Raw genomic sequence first — 18,590 nt, 5'->3', positions numbered from 1 at the left:
CGGAGGACAATGGAAACCAGAAGTAAGTGAGTGAACACACTCATGAAACATGAGGGATGACTGGAGACTGAAGACAGGTGGGTGGTGCGGCGTGGCGACAGTGGAGTGTGGCAGGATCATCAGCACAGAAATCACAGAGTCTTCTGGAGCACAGGAGTACACAGAGCTAATACAAGCAAAACCACCAGGGAGATAAAGTAAACACTAGGTAACTGTAGTCACATACACTAATCAGAGAAAAGTAACAGTTTATTAAGTCATAAAAAAGTCATTGTATAGTAAAGTTTAAAAAAGTCTAGCTATACTAAGGAATAATAAAAGTCATAGTATAGCGAGGCATAAAAGGTAACAAATATTTCATAGTATAGTAAGGCATAAAAAGTGATAAAAACCTCATAGTATAGTATAGCATAAAAACTCACAAAAACTTTGTAGTATAGTTAGGCTTAAAGAGTCATAGTATAGTAAGGCATAAAAAGTCATGAAAACATCATAGTATAGTATAGCATAAAAACTCACAAAAACTTTGTAGTATAGTAAGGCTTAAAGAGTCATAGTATAGTAAGGCATAAAAAGTCATAGTATAGTAAGGCAAAGAAAGTCATAAAAACGTCATAGTATAATAAGGCATAAAAAGTCATAAAAAGTCATAAAAACGACATAGTATAGTAAGGCATAAAAAGTCATAAAAAAACATAGTATAGTTAGGCATAAAAACGTCATAGTATAGTAAGGCAAAAAAAGTCATAAAAACAACATAGTATAGTAAGTCATAAAAAAGTCATAGTATAGTAAGGCATAAAAAAGTCATAAGAACGACATAGTATAGTAAGGCATATAAAGTCATAGTATATTAAGGCATAAACATTCATAGTATAGTAAGGCATAAAAAAGTCATAAAAACCTCATGGTATAGTAAGGCATAAAAACTCATAAAAACGACATAGTATAGTGAGGCATAAAAAGTAATAGTATAGTAAGGCATAAAAAAGTCATAAAAACGTCATAGTATAGTAAGGCATAAAAAAGTCATAAAAAAGTCATAGTATAGTAAGGCATAAAAAAGTCATAAAAACGACATAGTATAGTAAGGAATAGAAACGTCACAGTATAGTAAGGCATAAAAAAGTCATAAAAACGACATAGTATAGTAAGGCATAAAAAGTAATAGTATAGAAAGGCATAGAAAGTCATAAAAACCACATAGTATATTAAGGCATAAAAGGTCATAAAAACCTCATAGTATAGTAAGGCATAAAAAGTTATAAAAACGACACAGTATAGTAAGGCATAAAAACGTCATAGTATAGTAAGGCATAAAAAGTAATAAAAACGTCATTGTATAGTAGGGCATAAAAAAGTTACAGTATAGTAAGGCATAAAAAGTCATAAAAACGTCAAAGTATAGTAAAGCATAAAAAGTCATAAAAACGTCATAGTATAGTAAGGCATAAAAAGTAATAGTATAGTAAGGCATGAAAAGTCATAAAAACGTCATTGTATAATGAGGCATAAAAAGTCATAGTATAGCAAGGCATAAAAAGTCATAAAAACGACATAGCATAGTAAGGCATAAAAAGTCATAGTATAGTAAGGCATAAAAATTCATAGTATAGTAAGGCATAAAAAGTCATAAAAAAGTCGTAGTATAGTAAGGTATAAAAAAGTCATAGTATAGTAAGGCATAAAAAGTCATAAAAACGACATAGTATAGTAAGGCATAAAAACGTCAGCGTATAGTGAGGCATAAAAAGTCATAAAAACATCATAATATAGTAAGGCATAAAAAGTCATGTATAATAGGGCATAAAAATTCATAAAAACGTCATAGTATAGTAAGGCATGAAAAGTCATAAAAACGTCATAGTATATGAAGGCATAAAAAAGTCATGGTATAGTAAGGCATAATAAGTCATAAAAACGACATAGTATAGTAAGGCATAAAAAGTCATAAAAACTACATAGTATAGTAAGGGATAAAAACGACAGTATAGTAAGGCATAAAAACGTCATAGTATAGTAAAGCATAAAAAGTCATAAAAATGTCATTGTATAGTGAGGCTTAAAAAAGTCATACTATAATAAGGCATTAAAAAGTCATAAAAACGTCATAATATAGTAAGGCATAAAAAGTAATGAAAACCACATAGTATATTGAAGCATAAAAAGTTATAAAAATGATATAGTATAGTAAGGCATAAAAACTTCATAGTATAGTAAGGCATGAAAAGTCATAAAAACGTCATAGTATAGTAAGACATAAAAAGTCATAGTACAGTAAGGCATAAAAAGTCATAGTATAGTAAGGCATAAAAAGTCATTAAAATGACATAGTATAGTAAGGCATAAAAAGTCATAGTATAGTAAGGCATAGAAAGTCATAAAAACGTCAGAGTATAATAAGACATAAAAAGTCATAAATAGTCATAAAAACGACATAGTATAGTAAGGCATAAAATGTCATAAAAAAGACATAGTATAGTAAGGCATAAAATGTCATAAAAAGTCATAGTATAGTAAGGCATAAAAAGTCATAAAAAAACATAGTATAGTAAGGCATAAAAACGTCATAGTATAGTAAGGCAAAAAAAGTCATAAAAACAACATAGTATAGTAAGGCATAAAAACGTCATAGTATAGTAAGGCATAAAAACGTCATAGTATAGTAAGGCATGAAAAGTCATGAAAACGTCATAGTATAGTAAGGCATAAAAAGTCATAAAAACGTCATAGTATAGTGAGGCATAGAAAGTCATAGTATAGTAAGGCATAAAAAGTCATAAAAACAACATAGTATAGTAAGGGATAAAAAGTCATAGTATATTAAGGCATAAAAATTCATTGTATAGTAAGGCATAAAAAGGCATAAAAACATCATAGTATAGTAAGGCATAAAAAGTCATAAAAACGTCATAGTATAGTAAGGCATAAAAACGTCATAGTATAGTAAGGCATAAAAAGTCATAGTATAGTAAGGGATAAAAATTCATAGTATAGTAAGGCATGAAAAGTCATAAAAACGTCATAGGCATAAAAAGGCATAAAAAGTCATAACAATGACTTAGTTTATTAAGGCATAAAAAGTAATAGTATAGTAAGGCATAAAAACGTCTTAGTATAGTTAGGCATAAAAAGTCATAAAAACGACATAGTATAGTAAGGAATAGAAACGATATAGTATAGTAAGGCATAAAAAGTCATAAAAATTATTTAGTTTATTAAGGCATAAAAAGTAATAGTATAGTAATGCATAAAAACGTCATAGTATAGTAAGGCATAAAAAGTCATAAAAAGTCATAAAAAAGTCATAGAATAGTAAGGCATAAAAAGTCATAAAAACGTCATAGTATAGTAAGGCATAAAAACCTCATAGTATACTAATGCATAAAAATTCATAAAAATGACTTATTTATTAAGGCATAAAAAGTAATAATATAGTAAGGCATAAAAAGTCATAAAAACGACATAGTATAGTGAGGCATAAAAACATCATAGTATAGTAAGGCATAAAAAGTCATAAAAACGACAGTATAGTAAGTCATAAAAAGTCATAGTATAGTAAGGCATAAAAAGTCATGAAAACGTCATATTATAGTAAGGCATAAAAAGTCATAGTATAGTAAGGCATAAAAAGTCATTATATAGTAAGGCATAAAAACGACATAGTATAAAGGCATAAAAAGTCATAAAAACGACATAGTATAGTAAGTGATAAAAACGACATAGTATTGTAAGGCATAAAAAGTCATAAAAACGACATAGTATAGTCATTGTATAGTAAGGAATAAAAAGTCATAAAAAGTCATAAAAACGACATAGTATAGTAAGGGATAAAAACGACATAGTATAGTAAGGCATAAAAAGTCATAAAAACGTCATAGTATAGTAATGCATAAAAAGTCATAAAAACGTCATAGTATAGTAAGGCATAAAAAGTCATAAAAACGACATAGTATAGTAAGGAATAGAAACGTCACAGTATAGTAAGGCATAAAAAGTCATAAAAACGACATAGTATAGTAATGCATAAAAAGTCATAAAAACGTCATAGTATAGTAATGCATAAAAAGTCATAAAAACGTCATAGTATAGTAAGGCATAAAAAGTCATAAAAACGACATAGTATAGTAAGGAATAGAAACGTCACAGTATAGTAAGGCATAAAAAGTCATAAAAACGTCATAGTATAATAAGGCATAAAAAGTCATAAAAAGTCATAAAAACGACATAGTATAGTAAGGCATAAAAAGTCATAAAAAAACATAGTATAGTTAGGCATAAAAACGTCATAGTATAGTAAGGCAAAAAAAGTCATAAAAACAACATAGTATAGTAAGTCATAAAAAGTCATAGTATAGTAAGGCATAAAAAGTCATAAGAACGACATAGTATAGTAAGGCATATAAAGTCATAGTATATTAAGGCATAAACATTCATAGTATAGTAAGGCATAAAAAGTCATAAAAACCTCATGGTATAGTAAGGCATAAAAACTCATAAAAACGACATAGTATAGTGAGGCATAAAAAGTAATAGTATAGTAAGGCATAAAAAGTCATAAAAACGTCATAGTATAGTAATGCATAAAAAGTCATAAAAACGTCATAGTATAGTAAGGCATAAAAAGTCATAAAAACGACATAGTATAGTAAGGAATAGAAACGTCACAGTATAGTAAGGCATAAAAAGTCATAAAAACGACATAGTATAGTAAGGCATAAAAAGTAATAGTATAGAAAGGCATAGAAAGTCATAAAAACCACATAGTATATTAAGGCATAAAAGGTCATAAAAACCTCATAGTATAGTAAGGCATAAAAAGTTATAAAAACGACACAGTATAGTAAGGCATAAAAACGTCATAGTATAGTAAGGCATAAAAAGTAATAAAAACGTCATAGTATAGTAAGGCATAAAAAGTTACAGTATAGTAAGGCATAAAAAGTCATAAAAACGTCAAAGTATAGTAAAGCATAAAAAGTCATAAAAACGTCATAGTATAGTAAGGCATAAAAAGTAATAGTATAGTAAGGCATGAAAAGTCATAAAAACGTCATAGTATAGTAAGGCATAAAAAGTCATAGTATAGCAAGGCATAAAAAGTCATAAAAACGACATAGCATAGTAAGGCATAAAAAGTCATAGTATAGTAAGGCATAAAAATTCATAGTATAGTAAGGCATAAAAAGTCATAAAAAGTCGTAGTATAGTAAGGCATAAAAATCATAGTATAGTAAGCATAAAAAGTCATAAAAACGACATAGTATAGTAAGGCATAAAAACGTCAGCGTATAGTGAGGCATAAAAAGTCATAAAAACATCATAATATAGTAAGGCATAAAAAGTCATGTATAATAGGGCATAAAAATTCATAAAAAAGTCATAGTATAGTAAGGCATGAAAAGTCATAAAAACGTCATAGTATATGAAGGCATAAAAAGTCATGGTATAGTAAGGCATAAAAAGTCATAAAAACGACATAGTATAGTAAGGCATAAAAAGTCATAAAAACTACATAGTATAGTAAGGGATAAAAACGACAGTATAGTAAGGCATAAAAACGTCATAGTATAGTAAAGCATAAAAAGTCATAAAAACGTCATTGTATAGTAAGGCATAAAAAAGTCATACTATAATAAGGCATTAAAAAGTCATAAAAACGTCATAATATAGTAAGGCATAAAAAGTCATTAAAACGACATAGTATAGTGAGGCATAAAAAGTTATAAAAATGATATAGTATAGTAAGGCATAAAAATTCATAGTATAGTAAGGCATGAAAAGTCATAAAAACGTCATAGTATAGTAAGACATAAAAAACGTCATGTATAGTAAGGCATAAAAAGGCATAAAAAGTCATAGTATAGTAAGGCATAAAAAGTCATAAAAAAGACATAGTATAGTAAGGCATAAAAAGTCATAGTATAGTAAGGCATGAAAAGTCATAAAAACGTCAGAGTATAATAAGACATAAAAAAGTCATAAATAGTCATAAAAACGACATAGTATAGTAAGGCATAAAATGTCATAAAAAAGACATAGTATAGTAAGGCATAAAAAGTCATTAAAAAGTCATAGTATAGTAAGGCATAAAAAGTCATAAAAAAACATAGTATAGTAAGGCATAAAAACGTCATAGTATAGTAAGGCAAAAAAAGTCATAAAAACAACATAGTATAGTAAGGCATAAAAACGTCATAGTATAGTAAGGCATAAAAACGTCATAGTATAGTAAGGCATGAAAAGTCATGAAAACGTCATAGTATAGTAAGGCATAAAAAGTCATAAAAACGTCATAGTATAGTAAGGCATAAAAAGTCATAGTATAGTAAGGCATAAAAAGTCATAAAAACAACATAGTATAGTAAGGCATAAAAAGTCATAGTATAGTAAGGCATAAAAAGTCATTGTATAGTAAGGCATAAAAAGTCATAAAAACATCATAGTATAGTAAGGCATAAAAAGTCATAAAAACGTCATAGTATAGTAAGGCATAAAAAGTCATAAAAACGTCATAGTAAGTAAGGCATAAAAAGTCATAAAAAAGTCATAAAAAAGTCATAAAAAAGTCATAAAAAAGTCATAGTATAGTAAGGGATAAAAATTCATAGTATAGTAAGGCATGAAAAGTCATAAAAACGTCATAGTATAAAGGCATAAAAAGGCATAAAAAGTCATAACAATGACTTAGTTTATTAAGGCATAAAAAGTAATAGTATAGTAAGGCATAAAAACGTCATAGTATAGTTAGGCATAAAAAGTCATAAAAACGACATAGTATAGTAAGGAATAGAAACGATATAGTATAGTAAGGCATAAAAAGTCATAAAAATTATTTAGTTTATTAAGGCATAAAAAGTAATAGTATAGTAATGCATAAAAACGTCATAGTATAGTAAGGCATAAAAAGTCATAAAAAGTCATAAAAAAGTCATAGAATAGTAAGGCATAAAAAGTCAAAAAAACGACATAGTATAGTAAGGCATAAAAACGTCATACTTTATTAAGGCATAAAAAGTCATAAAAACGACATAGTATAGTAAGGCATAAAAACCTCATAGTATACTAATGCATAAAAATTCATAAAAATGACTTATTTATTAAGGCATAAAAAGTAATAATATAGTAAGGCATAAAAAGTCATAAAAACGACATAGTATAGTGAGGCATAAAAACATCATAGTATAGTAAGGCATAAAAAGTCATAAAAACGACAGTATAGTAAGTCATAAAAAGTCATAGTATAGTAAGGCATAAAAAGTCATGAAAACGTCATATTATAGTAAGGCATAAAAAGTCATAGTATAGTAAGGCATAAAAAGTCATTATATAGTAAGGCATAAAAAGTCATTATATAGTAAGGCATAAAAACGACATAGTATAAAGGCATAAAAAGTCATAAAAAGGTCATAGTATAGTAATGTATAAAAGATCATAGGAAAATAAGGCATAAAAAGTCATAAAAACGACATAGTATAGTCATTGTATAGTAAGGAATAAAAAGTCATAAAAAGTCATAAAAACGACATAGTATAGTAAGTGATAAAAACGACATAGTATTGTAAGGCATAAAAAGTCATAAAAACGACATAGTATAGTCATTGTATAGTAAGGAATAAAAAGTCATAAAAAGTCATAAAAACGACATAGTATAGTAAGGGATAAAAACGACATAGTATTGTAAGGCATAAAAACGCCATAGTATAGTAAGGCATAAAAAGTCATAAAAACGACATAGTATAGTAAGGCATAAAAAGTCACAGTATAGTAAGGCATAAAAATTCACAGTATAGTAAGGCATAAAAAGTCATGAAAACGTCATAATTTGGTAAGGCATAAAAAGTCATAAAAACTTCATAGTATAGTAAAGCATAAAAACGTCATGTATAGTAAGGCATAAAAAGTCATAAAAACGTCGTAGTATAGTAAGGCATGAAAAGTCATATTATAGTGAGGCATAAAAAGTCATAAAAACGTCAAAGTATAGTAAGGCATAAAAACGTCATGTATAGTAAGGCATAAAAAGTCATAAAAACATCATAGTATAGTAAGGCATAAAAAGTCATAAAAACGTCGTAGTATAGTAAGGCATAAAAAGTCATAGTATAGTAAGGCATAAAAAGTCATAAAAACGACATAGTATAGTAAGGCATAAAAAGTCATAAAAACGACATAATATAGTAAGGCATAAAAAGTCATAAAAATAACATATTATAGTAAGGCATAAAAAGTCATAGTATAGTAAGGCATAAAAAGGCATAAAAAGTCATAAAAACGTCATAGTAATAGTAAGGCATAAAAAACGTCATAGTATAGTAAGCATAAAAAGTCATAAAAAGTAATAGTATAGTAAGGCATAAAAAGTCATAAAAACCTCATAGTATAGTAAGGCATAAAAAGTCAAAAAAACGTCATAGTATAATAAGGCATAAAAAGTCATAAAAACGTCATAGTATAGTAAGGCCATAAAAAAGTCATTAAAAACGTCATAGTATAGTAAGGCATGAAAAGTCATAAAATATCATAGTATAGTAAGGCATAAAAAGTCATAAAAACGTCATAATTTGGCAAGGCATAAAAAGTCATAAAAACGACATAGTATACTAAGGCATAAAAAGTCATAAAAACGTCATAGTATAGTAAGGCATAAAAAGTCATAAAAACGTCATAGTATAGTAAGGCATAAAAAGTCATAAAAACGTCATAGTATAGTAAGGCATAAAATGTCATAAAAAATTTATAGTATTGTAAGGTATAAAAAAGTCATAGTATAGTAAGGCATAAAAAGTCATAGTATGGTAAGGCATAAAAAGACATAAAAACGACATAGTATAGTAAGGCATAAAAAGTCATAGTATAGTAAGGCATAAAAAGTCATAGTATAGTAAGGCATAAAAATTCAAAGTATCGTAAGGCATAGAAATTCATAGTATAGTAAGGCATAAAAAGTCATAAAAACGTCATAATTTGGCAAGGCATAAAAAGTCATAAAAACGACATAGTATACTAAGGCATAAAAAGTCATAAAAACGTCATAGTATAGTAAGGCATAAAAAGTCATAGTATAGTAAGGCATAAAAAGTCATAAAAACCTCATAGTATAGTAAGGCATAAAAAGTCATGAAAACGTCATAGTATAGTAAGGCATGAAAAGTCATAAAAACGTCATGGTATAGTAAGGCATAAAAAGTCATAAAAATGACTTAGTTTATTAAGGCATAAAGAGTAATAGTATAGTAAGGCATAAAAACGTCATAAAAACGTCAGAGTATAATAAGGCATAAAAACGTCATAGTATAGTAAGGCATAAAAATTCATAGTAAAGTAAGACATAAAAAGTCATAAAAACAACATAGTATAGTAAGGCATAAAAAGTCATAAAAACGTCATAGTATAGTAAGGCATAAAAAGTCATAGTATAGTAAGGCATAAAAAGTCATAAAAAGTCATAAAAACGTCATAGTATAGTAAGGCATAAAAACGTCATAAAAACGTCATAGTATAATAAGGCATAAAATGTCATAAAAAGTCATAGTATAGTAAGGCATAAAAATTCATAGTATAGTAAGGTATAAAAAGTCATAAAAACGTCATAATTTGGTAAGGCATAAAAAGTCATAAAAACGACATAGTATACTCCGGCATAAAAAGTCATAAAAACGTCACAGTATAGTAAGGCATAAAAAGTCATAAAAACGTCATAGTATAGTAAGGCATAAAAAGTCATAAAAACGTCATAGTATAGTAAGGCATAAAAATTCATAAAAACGTCAAAGTATAGTAAGGCATAAAAACGTCATAGTATAGTAAGGCATAAAAAGTCATAGTATAGTAAGGCATAAAAAGTCATAAAAACCTCATAGTATAGTAAGGCATAAAAAGTCAAAAAAACGTCATAGTATAATAAGGCATAAAAAGTCAAAAAAACGTCATAGTATAATAAGGCATAAAAAGTCATAAAAACGTCATAGTATAGTAAGGCATAAAAAGTCATGAAAACGTCATAGTATAGTAAGGCATGAAAAGTCATAAAAATATCATAGTATAGTAAGGCATAAAAAGTCATAAAAACGTCATAATTTGGCAAGGCATAAAAAGTCATAAAAACGACATAGTATACTAAGGCATAAAAAGTCATAAAAACGTCATAGTATAGTAAGGCATAAAAAGTCATAAAAACGTCATAGTATAGTAAGGCATAAAAAGTCATAAAAACGACATAGTATAGTAAGGCATAAAATGTCATAAAAAAATTATAGTATTGTAAGGTATAAAAAAGTCATAGTATAGTAAGGCATAAAAAGTCATAGTATAGTAAGGCATAAAAAGACATAAAAACGACATAGTATAGTAAGGCATAAAAAGTCATAGTATAGTAAGGCATAAAAAGTCATAGTATAGTAAGGCATAAAAAGTCATAAAAACCTCATAGTATAGTAAGGCATAAAAAGTCATAAAAACGTCAAGTATAGTAAGGCATAAAAATTCATAGTAAATTAAGGCATAAAGAGTAATAGTATAGTAAGGCATAAAAACGTCATAAAAACGTCATAGTATAGTAAGGCATAAAAAGTCATAAAAACGTCATAGTATAGTAAGGCATAAAAAGACATAAAAACGACATAGTATAGTAAGGCATAGAAATTCATAGTATAGTAAGGCATAAAAAGTCATAAAAACGTCATAGTATAGTAAGGCATAAAAAGTCATAAAAACGTCATAGTATAGTAAGGCATAAAAACGTCATAGTATAGTAAGGCATAAAAAGTCATAGTATAGTAAGGCATAAAAAGTCATAAAAACCTCATAGTATAGTAAGGCATAAAAAGTCAAAAAAACGTCATAGTATAATAATGCATAAAAAGTCATAAAAACGTCATAGTATAGTAAGGCATAAAAAGTCATGAAAACGTCATAGTATAGTAAGGCATAAAAAGTCATAAAAACGTCATGGTATAGTAAGGCATAAAAAGTCATAAAAATGACTTAGTTTATTAAGGCATAAAGAGTAATAGTATAGTAAGGCATAAAAACGTCATAAAAACGTCATAGTATAATAAGGCATAAAAACGTCATAGTATAGTAAGGCATAAAAATTCATAGTAAAGTAAGACATAAAAAGTCATAAAAACAACATAGTATAGTAAGGCATAAAAAGTCATAAAAACAACATAGTATAGTAAGGCATAAAAAGTCATAAAAACGTCATAGTATAGTAAGGCATAAAAAGTCATAGTATAGTAAGGCATAAAAAGTCATAAAAACGTCATAGTATAGTAAGGCATAAAATGTCATAAAAAAGTCATAGTATAGTAAGGCATAAAAACTTCATAGTATAGTAAGGCATAAAAAGTCATAGTATAGTAAGGCATAAAAACGTCATAGTATAGTAAGGCATAAAAAGTCATAGTATAGTAAGGCATAAAAAGTCATAAAAACCTCATAGTATAGTAAGGCATAAAAAGTCAAAAAAACGTCATAGTATAATAATGCATAAAAAGTCATAAAAACGTCATAGTATAGTAAGGCATAAAAAGTCATAAAAACGTCATAGTATAGTAAGGCATAAAAAGTCATGAAAACGTCATAGTATAGTAAGGCATAAAAAGTCATAAAAACGTCATGGTATAGTAAGGCATAAAAAGACATAAAAACGACATAGTATAGTAAGGCATAGAAATTCATAGTATAGTAAGGCATAAAAAGTCATAAAAACGTCATAGTATAGTAAGGCATAAAAAGTCATAAAAACGTCATAGTATAGTAAGGCATAAAAACGTCATAGTATAGTAAGGCATAAAAAGTCATAGTATAGTAAGGCATAAAAAGTTATAAAAAGTCATAAAAACTTCATAGTATAGTAAGGCATAAAAATTCATAAAAACGTCAAATTATAGTAAGGCATAAAAACGTCATAGTAAAGTAAGGCATAAAAAGTCATAGTATAGTAAGGCATAAAAAGTCATAAAAACCTCATAGTATAGTAAGGCATAAAAAGTCAAAAAAACGTCATAGTATAATAAGGCATAAAAACGTCATAGTATAGTAAGGCATAAAAATTCATAGTATAGTAAGGCATAAAAAGTCATAAAAACGTCATAGTATAGTAAGGCATAAAAACGTCATAAAAACGTCATAGTATAATAAGGCATAAAATGTCATAAAAAGTAATAGTATAGTAAGGCATAAAAATTCATAGTATAGTAAGGTATAAAAAGTCATAAAAACGTCATAATTTGGTAAGGCATAAAAAGTCATAAAAACGACATAGTATACTCCGGCATAAAAAGTCATAAAAACGTCACAGTATAGTAAGGCATAAAAAGTCATAAAAACGTCATAGTATAGTAAGGCATAAAAAGTCATAGTATAGTAAGGCATGAAAAGTCATAGTATAGTAAGGCATAAAAAGTCATAAAAACGTCAAAGTATAGTAAGGCATAAAAACGTCATAGTATAGTAAGGCATAAAAAGTCATAGTATAGTAAGGCATAAAAAGTCATAAAAACGTCATAGTATAGTAAGGCATAAAAAGTCAAAAAAACGTCATAGTATAATAAGGCATAAAAACGTCATAGTATAGTAAGGCATAAAAATTCATAGTATAGTAAGGCATAAAAAGTCATAAAAACAACATAGTATAGTAAGGCATAAAAAGTCATAAAAACGACATAGTATAGTAAGGCATAAAAAGTCATAGTATAGTAAGGCATAAAAACGTCATAAAAACGTCATAGTATAATAAGGCATAAAATGTCATAAAAAGTCATAGTATAGTAAGGCATAAAAATTCATAGTATAGTAAGGTATAAAAAGTCATAAAAACGTCATAATTTGGTAAGGCATAAAAAGTCATAAAAACGACATAGTATAGAAAGGCATAAAAATCATAAAAAGTCATAAAAATGACATAGTATAGTAAGGCATAAAAAGTCATAAAAACGACATAGTATAGTAAGGCATAAAAAGTCATAAAAACCTCATAGTATAGTAAGGCAAAAAAAGTTATAAAAACGACATAGTATAGTAAGGCATAAAAAGTCATAAAAACGACATAGTATAGTAAGGCATAAAAAGTCATAAAAAGTCATAGTATAGTAAGGCATAAAAAGTCATAAAAACAACATATTATAGTAAGGCATAAAAATTCATAGTATAGTAAGGCATAAAAAGTCATAAAAACGACATAGTATAGTAAGGCATAAAAAGTAATAGTATAGTAAGGCATAAAAAGTCATAAAAATGACTTAGTTTATTAAGGCATAAAAAGTAATAGTATAGTAAGGCATAAAAACGTCATAGTATAGTAAGGCATAAAAAGTCATAAAAAGTCATAAAAACGACATAGTATAGTAAGGCATATAATGTCATAAAAAGTCATAGTATAGTAAGGCATAAAAAGTCATAGTATAGTAAGGCATAAAAATTCATAGTATAGTAAGGCATGAAAAGTCATAAAAACGTCATAGTATAGTAAGGCATAAAAAGTCATAAAAACGTCATAGTATAGTAAGCATAAAAAGTCATAAAAACGTCAAAGTATAGTAAGGCATAAAAACGTCATAGTATAGTAAGGCATAAAAAGTCATAGTATAGTAAGGCATAAAAAGTCAAAAAAACGTCATAGTATAATAAGGCATAAAAAGTCATAAAAACGTCATAGTAGAGTAAGGCATGAAAAGTCATAGTATAGTAAGGCATAAAAAGTCATAAAAACGTCATAGTATAGTAAGGCATAAAAAGTCATAAAAACGTCATAGTATAGTAAGGCATAAAAAGTCATAGTATAGTAAGGCATAAAAATTCATAGTATAGTAAGGCATGAAAAGTCATAAAAACGTCATAGTATAGTAAGGCATAAAAAGTCATAAAAACGTCATAGTATAGTAAGCATAAAAAGTCATAAAAACGTCATAGTATAGTAAGGCATAAAAAGTCATAGTATAGTAAGGCATAAAAATTCATAGTATAGTAAGGCATGAAAAGTCATAAAAACGTCATAGTATAGTAAGGCATAAAAAGTCATAAAAATGACTTAGTTTATTAAGGCATAAAAAGTAATAGTATAGTAAGGCATAAAAACGTCATGGTATAGTAAGGCATAGAAAGTCATAAAAAGTCATAAAAACGACATAGTATAGTAAGGCATATAATGTCATAAAAAGTCATAGTATAGTAAGGCATAAAAAGTCATATAAAAAACATAGTATAGTAAGGCATAAAAAGTCATAGTATAGTAAGGCATAAAAAGTCATAAAAACGTCATAGTATAGTAAGGCATAAAAAGTCATAGTATAGTAAGGCAAGAAAAGTCATAGTATAGTAAGGCATAAAAATTCATAAAAACGTCAAAGTATAGTAAGGCATAAAAACGTCATAGTATAGTAAGGCATAAAAAGTCATAGTATAGTAAGGCATAAAAAGTCATAAAAACGTCATAGTATAGTAAGGCATAAAAAGTCAAAAAAACGTCATAGTATAATAAGGCATAAAAACGTCATAGTATAGTAAGGCATAAAAATTCATAGTATAGTAAGGCATAAAAAGTCATAAAAACAACATAGTATAGTAAGGCATAAAAAGTCATAAAAAATTCATAGTATAGTAAGGCATAAAAAGTCATAGTATAGTAAGGCATAAAAACGTCATAAAAACGTCATAGTATAATAAGGCATAAAATGTCATAAAAAGTCATAGTATAGTAAGGCATAAAAATTCATAGTATAGTAAGGTATAAAAAGTCATAAAAACGTCATAATTTGGTAAGGCATAAAAAGTCATAAAAACGACATAGTATAGAAAGGCATAAAAAGTCATAAAAAGTCATAAAAATGACATAGTATAGTAAGGCATAAAAAGTCATAAAAACGACATAGTATAGTAAGGCATAAAAAGTCATAAAAACCTCATAGTATAGTAAGGCAAAAAAAGTTATAAAAACGACATAGTATAGTAAGGCATAAAAACGTCATAAAAACGACATAGTATAGTAAGGCATAAAATGTCATAAAAAGTCATAGTATAGTAAGGCATAAAAAGTCATAAAAACAACATATTATAGTAAGGCATAAAAAGTCATAGTATAGTAAGGCATAAAAAGTCATAAAAACGACATAGTATAGTAAGGCATAAAAAGTAATAGTATAGTAAGGCATAAAAGGTCATAAAAACATCATAGTATAGTAAGGCATGAAAAGTCTTAAAAAAAGTCATAATATAGTAAGGCATAGAAATTCTTAAAAACCACAAAGTATAGTAAGGCATAAAAACGTCATAGTATAGTAAGGCATAAAAATTCATAGTATAGTAAGGCATAAAAAGTCATAAAAACGACATAGTATAGTAAGGAATAGAAACGATATAGTATAGTAAGACATAAAAAGTCATAAAAAGTCATAAAAACGACATAGTATAGTAAGGCATAAAATGTCATAAAAAGTCATAGTATAGTAAGGCATAAAAAGTCATAAAAACAACATAGTATAGTAAGGCATAAAAAGTCATAAAAATTCATAGTATAGTAAGGCATAAAAAGTCATAAAAACAACATAGTATAGTAAGGCATAAAAAGTCATAGTATAGTAAGGCATAAAAAGTCATAAAAACGACATAGTATAGTAAGGCATAAAAAATCATAAAAATTCATAGTATAGTAAGGCATAAAAAGTCATAAAAACGACATAGTATAGTAAGGCATAAAAAGTCATAGTATAGTAAGGCATAAAAACGTCATAAAAACGTCATAGTATAATAAGGCATAAAATGTCATAAAAAGTCATAGTATAGTAAGGCATAAAAATTCATAGTATAGTAAGGTATAAAAAGTCATAAAAACGTCATAATTTGGTAAGGCATAAAAAGTCATAAAAAGTCATAAAAACGACATAGTATAGAAAGGCATAAAAAGTCATAAAAAGTCATAAAAATGACATAGTATAGTAAGGCATAAAAAGTCATAAAAACGACATAGTATAGTAAGGCATAAAAAGTCATAAAAACCTCATAGTATAGTAAGGCAAAAAAAGTTATAAAAACGACATAGTATAGTAAGGCATAAAAACGTCATAAAAACGACATAGTATAGTAAGGCATAAAATGTCATAAAAAGTCATAGTATAGTAAGGCATAAAAACGTCATAAAAACAACATATTATAGTAAGGCATAAAAAGTCATAGTATAGTAAGGCATAAAAAGTCATAAAAACGACATAGTATAGTAAGGCATAAAAAGTAATAGTATAGTAAGGCATAAAAGGTCATAAAAACATCATAGTATAGTAAGGCATGAAAAGTCTTAAAAAAAGTCATAATATAGTAAGGCATAGAAATTCTTAAAAACCACAAAGTATAGTAAGGCATAAAAACGTCATAGTATAGTAAGGCATAAAAATTCATAGTATAGTAAGGCATAAAAAGTCATAAAAACGACATAGTATAGTAAGGAATAGAAACGATATAGTATAGTAAGACATAAAAAGTCATAAAAAGTCATAAAAACGACATAGTATAGTAAGGCATAAAATGTCATAAAAAGTCATAGTATAGTAAGGCATAAAAAGTCATAAAAACAACATAGTATAGTAAGGCATAAAAAGTCATAAAAATTCATAGTATAGTAAGGCATAAAAAGTCATAAAAACAACATAGTATAGTAAGGCATAAAAAGTCATAGTATAGTAAGGCATAAAAAGTCATAAAAACGACATAGTATAGTAAGGCATAAAAAATCATAAAAATTCATAGTATAGTAAGGCATAAAAAGTCATAAAAACAACATAGTATAGTAAGGCATAAAAAGTCATAGTATAGTAAGGCATAAAAAGTCATAAAAACGACATAGTATAGTAAGGCATAAAAAGTCATAAAAACGACATAATATAGTAAGGCATAAAAAGTCATAAAAACAACATAGTATAGTAAGGCATAAAAAGTCATAGTATAGTAAGGCATAAAAATTCATAGTATAGTAAGGCATGAAAAGTCATAAAAACTTCATAGTATAGTAAGGCATAAAAAGTCATAAAAATGACTTAGTTTATTAAGGCATAAAAAGTAATAGTATAGTAAGGCATAAAAACGTCATAGTATAATAAGGCATAAGAAGTCATAAAAAGTCATTAAAACGACATAGTATAGTAAGGCATAAAATGTCATAAAAAGTCATAGTAAAGTAAGGCATAAAAAGTCATAAAAACAACATATTATAGTAAGGCATAAAAAGTCATAGTATAGTAAGGCATAAAAAGTCATAAAAAGTCATAAAAACGACATAGTATAGTAAGGCATAAAAAATCATAAAAACGTCATATTATAGTAAGGCATAAAAAGTAATAGTATAATAAGGCATGAAAAGTCATAAAAACGTCATAGTATAGTAAGGCATAAAAACGTCATAAAAACGTTATAGTATAGTAAGGCATAAAAAGTCATAGTATAGTAAGGCATAAAAAGTCATTATATAGTAAGACATAAAAATTCATAAAAACGTCATAGTATAAGTAAGGCATAAAAAGTCATAAAAACGACATAGTATATTAAGGCATAAAAAGTAATAGTATAGTAAGGCATAAAAAGTCACAAAAACGTCTTAGTATACTAATGCATAAAAAGTCATAGGATAGCAATGCATAAAAAGTAATAAAAACGACATAGTATAGTAAGGCATAAAAAGTCATAAAAATATCATAGAATAGTAAGGCATAAAACGTCAAAAAAATGTAATAGTATAGTCAGGCATAAAAAGTCATAGTATAGTAAGGCATAAAAAGTCATAAAAATGTAATAGTATAGTAAGGCACAAAAAGTCATAAAAAAGTCATAATATAGTAAGGCATAAAAAGTCATAGTATAGTAAGGCACAAAAGGCATAAAAATGACATAGTCTAGAAAGGCATAAAAACGACATAGTATAGTAAGGAATAAAAAGTCAAAAAAATGAAATAGAATAGTAAGGCAACTAAAAAAAACGTCAAGAAAGGCATAACATTGTCATTGTTATATTCATGATGTGATGAACTGATGTTACCCTCCAGAGCAGAGACAGAACACAAAACACAACAGCAATAACAGTGCATGTTAATTTATTGGGGAGAAGGCAATAGTGATGGGGAATACAAACAGGGATTGGCATAAAATGTCATAAAACGGCATAATACAGCAAGGCATAAAATGTCATAAAAAAAGTCATAGTATAATAAAGCATGAAAACGACATTGACAGTATAGTAAGGCATAAAATTGACAGTATAGTAAGGCATAAAAAGTCAAAAATTTGTCATAGTATAATTAGGCATAAAAAGTCAAAAAAATGTCATGGTATAGTAAGGCATAAAAAGTCAAAAAAATGACATAGTATAGTAAGAGATAAAAATGACAGTATAGTAAGGCATAAAATCGACATGGTATAGTAAGGCATAAAAAGTATAAAAATTTGTCATAGTATATTTAGGCATAAAAAGTCAAAAAAAATGTCATGGTATAGTAAGGCATAAAAAGTCAAAAAAATGACATAGTATAGTAAGAGATAAAAATGACATGGTATAATAAGGCATAAAAAGTACTAAATATGTCATAGTATAGTAAGACATATAA

The sequence above is a fragment of the Seriola aureovittata genome, chromosome 2 (genome assembly GCF_021018895.1).
Source record: "Seriola aureovittata isolate HTS-2021-v1 ecotype China chromosome 2, ASM2101889v1, whole genome shotgun sequence".
Lineage (NCBI taxonomy): Eukaryota > Metazoa > Chordata > Actinopteri > Carangiformes > Carangidae > Seriola > Seriola aureovittata.
This window is presented reverse-complemented; position numbering follows the sequence as displayed.